At 47.4% G+C, this 4405-nt stretch overlaps 1 protein-coding gene across 2 annotated transcripts in view; it reads left to right on the top strand.

The window, feature by feature from the left end:
- The first annotated feature begins 2506 nt into the window (after nucleotides 1-2506).
- The window catches only part of LOC126981013 (neuroglian-like), a 292124-nt gene continuing 290225 nt past the window's right edge, over nucleotides 2507-4405 (top strand). For both annotated transcript variants that reach the window (XM_050831620.1, XM_050831617.1), the window contains exon 1: nucleotides 2507-2985. The gene's annotated coding sequence lies outside the window, so the exon portion shown is untranslated. The remainder of the gene's footprint in view (nucleotides 2986-4405) is intronic.

Here is a 4405-nt window from a genome sequence, read left to right as displayed (position 1 = left end):
GGAGAGTGAGGCTAATTTTGAGGAGGAGGAAGAGGAGGAGGAGGAGGAGAAAAATGAAGAAAAAGAATAGTGAGGAGGAAGAGGAGGAGCAGGAGGCAATCACGTTCAGTGGAAAAAAAGTGTGTGTGTGTGTGTGTGTGTGTGTGTGTGTGTGTGTGTGTGTGTGTGTGTGTGTGTGTGTACGTTAATCCCAGCCAGGCAGCCACCCCTATACCCCTTCCCCCCTCCTCTAACTAGATATTACCCCCACCCCTTCCCCTTCCCTCTCCCCCCTCTCTCCCCCCCTTCTCCCTCCTACCTGAGTCCCCCATACTACCCAATTCCTAACTAGCAGAAAGAAAACGGAATTGATTGTTAACGTAATAATGGTAATAGTAGTAGTAGTAGTGGTAGTAGTAGTAGTAATAGTAGTAGTAGTAGTAGGAAAAGTGATAATAGTGATAATAATGATAATAATAATAATAATAATAATAATAATAATAATAATAATAATAATAATAATAATAATAATAATAATAATAATAATAATAATAATAATAATAATGATAAGAATTAATAGGCAGGTAAAGAGGAGTTGTTGGCAGGTTAATTATGGTGGAGGATTTTATTTCTCTCTCTCTCTCTCTCTCTCTCTCTCTCTCTCTCTCTCTCTCTCTCTCTCTCTCTCTCTCTCTCTCTCTCTCTCTCTCTCTCTCTCTCTCTCTCTCTCTCTTAAAAATAATCCCCCATATGATTCACGCATTTCCCAAAGCATGTGTGTGTGTGTGTGTGTGTGTGTGTGTGTGTGTGTTGATGAAAGCCGAGAAGAGGAAGAGGGTGTTAGCGTTAATGACCGTGAATTAGTTGCTATAAAGAAATACATTAAAAATAAAAGATAAACAAATAAACTGGACCAGAATAATTCGTCCCTTGTTCGGCTTCCCTCCACGCAGACAGACAGACAGACAGACAGACACAGACAGATGGACAGACAGACAGACAGACAGACACAGACAGATGGACAGACAGACAGACAGACAGACAGACAGACAGACACAGACAGATGGACAGACAGACAGACAGACAGATGGACAGACAGACAGACAGACAGACAGACAGATGGACAGACAGACAGATGGACAAACAGACAGATGGACAAACAGACAGATGGACAGACAGACAGATGGACAGACAGACAGATGGACAGACTGTGACGGGTTGACTGACAGGTGCCCAGGCGATGAACGAACAGAATCCCTTCCTCATTGTCCTCCTCCTCCTCCTCCTCCTCCTCCTCCTCCTCCTCCTCCTCATCATCATCATCATCATCATCATCATTTTCATTGTCACTGTTTTTATATTTTTCATTTTCATCATAATCTATTTTTTTTTTTTTACAGCTAAGGAGACAGTTCAAGGGCGTAAAGAAAAATATATAAAAAAGCCCGCTACTTACTTCCTCCTTGTTCATGTTCTTGTTCTTGTTCTTTTCGTTCTTCTTTTATCTGTTTTTCTTGTTTTTTTCTTTTTCTTTTTCTTGTTCTCCTCCTCCTCCTCCTTTTCTTCTTCCTCCTCCTCCTTCTCCTTTTCTTTATACTCATAAGAACATAAGAACATAAGAACGCAGGAGACTGCAGGCCGAGGCCCCTAGGCGAGGCAGCTCCTTTGACCCCTAAACTCCGTGTAATCTATTACCCACCTAATAACATGATCCCATGAAGTCTATTTTACCTCACCCTATTCTCTATCCTCCTCCAACTCCTCTTCCTCCTCTTACTCTTCTATCTCTTCTTCGTCCCCGGCATCCTCCTCCTCCTCCTCCTCCTCCTCCTCCTCCTCCTCCTCTTCCCTATTTGCCGAGTGCTTTAAAGACCGACAGACCCACGCACACACTCGGTCCTCCTGCCCTAGTTTTGGTGTGTGTGCGTGTGTGTGTGTGTGTGTGTGTGTGTGTGTGTGTTTGAGAGGGGATAACAGGTGCTGGACCCATCGAAGCGGTGACGATGAGGAGGAGGAGGAGGAGGAGGAGGAGGAGGAGGAAGAAGAGGAGGAAGAGGAAGTATTAAAGGCGATACATAGGAAGATAGGATGTGTAAGATAACATGAAATAAAGAGAAAAAGAGAGAAAAAGAGAACGAGGTGATAGAGAAGGAGGAGGAGGAGGAGGAGGATGGGGAGAAAGAGGAGATATTTAAAGGATAAACAGAGGAAGATGGGAGGCAAAAAATAACATGAGATAGATAGACAGATCGAGAAAGAGAGAGGAGAAAAAAAGAATAAACAAAAGAAGAGGAGAAGGAGGAAGAGGAGGATGAGGATGAGGTACTGAAAGACGAAAAATAAGATAGACATGTAGAAAGAGAGTGACGAGAGAGAGAAAAAAAAACCGAAAGGTGATAGATAATGATAGATACATTGGTGGTGATGGTGGTGGAGGTGCTGGTCGGGATGCGGCGCGGGAGTGAGAGGGGCGGGGCAACAGTTGGCGGAGGAGGCGGTGGTGGTGGTGGTGGTACAGCAGAAGACAGTGCCAGCTTGGTCTTCGTGAGGTAACCACGCTCCACTACACGCTCCGCCCTTCCGCCACACACGCGCCCCTCCACCCCCTCGCACGCCCCCCCTCACGCACACAGCCATGCACCCCGCCCCCCGTGGCACTCCATGACGCCCCCGGGAGCCAGAGTGCCAAGTGACGTGTGACGAGTGCCTTCCCTGTGCTCTCTGGGGCCTGTACTGTGTGACTCTCCCTCTGTCTCTGTCCCTCCATCCGTCTACTCTGGGAGGCTGAGGGCGGCCTTGACACACTGACGGAGAGGGTGAGGGAGCAGCGGGGGTGAGGCAGGGGTGAGGCAGGTGTGAGGCAGGTGTGTCCCTCGTTTGCCAGTCCTCACACCTCACGGATATAGTAGCGAGCTATCTCCAGAGGGCGTAGCTATCAAGGGACCTCCCCCGCCGACCTCCTCCCAGTCCTCCTCCTCCTCCTTCTGCACGAGACTGGAGCCACAGGTGAGTGAGTGTGCGTGTGTGTGTGTGTGTGTGTTTCATGTATAGGGTATGTATGTACACCTCCTCTAGAATATACATACACATAATACAAGTGCATGACCTTATCTAATATTTTTTGGGGGGCGGGGGGATGGGAACTTATTAGCTACCTGACCTTTTCAAACACCTGGCCTCCTCAGTGTTCTCTTTTGACCTTACGAAGTTCTCCCGTGAGTTGATTGGGTTCGTAACGCGATGAAATACTAATAATACGGTGTTTGTGAAGTAATATTTTCCAGAACTTATTATGTATTAGACTATGACCTCATGCGGTACCTTTGCCAGCCCTTATGAAGCTCTACGTGTCTTCATATATATATACTGTAGCCCTTTAATTAAGCTTGCAAAGTACTCTGATCTCATACTTTTCCTCTTTTTTTTTTCCCATCCACTTAATGCGTCCTCTCCTTTTCCACCTGTCTCCACTTCCACCTTCTATTTCCTTTGCATGTCCCTTCCTTCTTCCATCTTCCTCCTCCTCCACCTGCCTTTCTATCCTTCCTTTCTCTCCTCTTTCTCTTCTATACCCTTCCCTTTATCTTCACTCGCGTCTTCCCCTTTTCCACCTGTCTCCACTTCCACCTTCTATCTCCTTTGCATGTTCCTTCCTTCTTCCGTCTTCCTCCTCCTCCACCTGCCTTTCTATCCTTCCTTTCTCTCCTTCTCTTTCTCATTCTCTTCCATACCCTTCCCTTTACCTTCACTCCTCTCCTCTCTTTTCCACCTGTCTCCACTTCCACCTTCTATCTCCTTTGCATGTTCCTTCTTCCATCCTCCTCCTCCACCTGCCTCTCTGTCCTTCCTTTTTCTCCTTCTCCTTCTCTTCTACACCCTTCCCTTTACCTTCACTCCACTCTTCCTTACTCCACCTCCATCTCTTCTCCCTTTTGTATGCTTTTCCATCTTTTTTTTTTTTTTAAACGGCTCAACACCATCCTCCACCATCACCTCATATTCCACCTCTTTCTCTCTCCCTTTTTCAATCCACTTTCCCTTCACACCTTTCCTCCCCATCTCCCTCCCTTCCTCCCTTACCTCCCCCCCCCCCAACATGACAACTTCCCTCTCCACATGTCTTCCTGTTCCCCCCTTCCCCCCTCCCCCTCTTTTCCGCAGTCTCTTCCATAACCCCATTTTCTACCTCCATTTCCCCCTTCATCATATTTGCATCTCCTCCTCCTCCTCCTCCTCCTCCTCCTTCTTCGTCGCCTCCGTCATGCCCCTCAGAAGTCACGGTCACGGTCATGGACACACGGAGTAACTTGAGTCCGTGGTACGTGATATAGTATGAGGAATGGCCCGACAGAGTGACAGGGGAAGGAAGGGGAGGTGAGGAGGAAGTGAGGAAGGTAGGGAGGGCGGTAGGGAGGCAGGGGAGAGT

This window comes from Eriocheir sinensis, chromosome 46 (assembly GCF_024679095.1).
Source record: "Eriocheir sinensis breed Jianghai 21 chromosome 46, ASM2467909v1, whole genome shotgun sequence".
Taxonomy (NCBI): Eukaryota; Metazoa; Arthropoda; class Malacostraca; order Decapoda; family Varunidae; genus Eriocheir; species Eriocheir sinensis.
The sequence above is the reverse complement of the archived record's forward strand: the minus strand, read 5'-3'. Positions and strand labels throughout refer to the sequence as shown.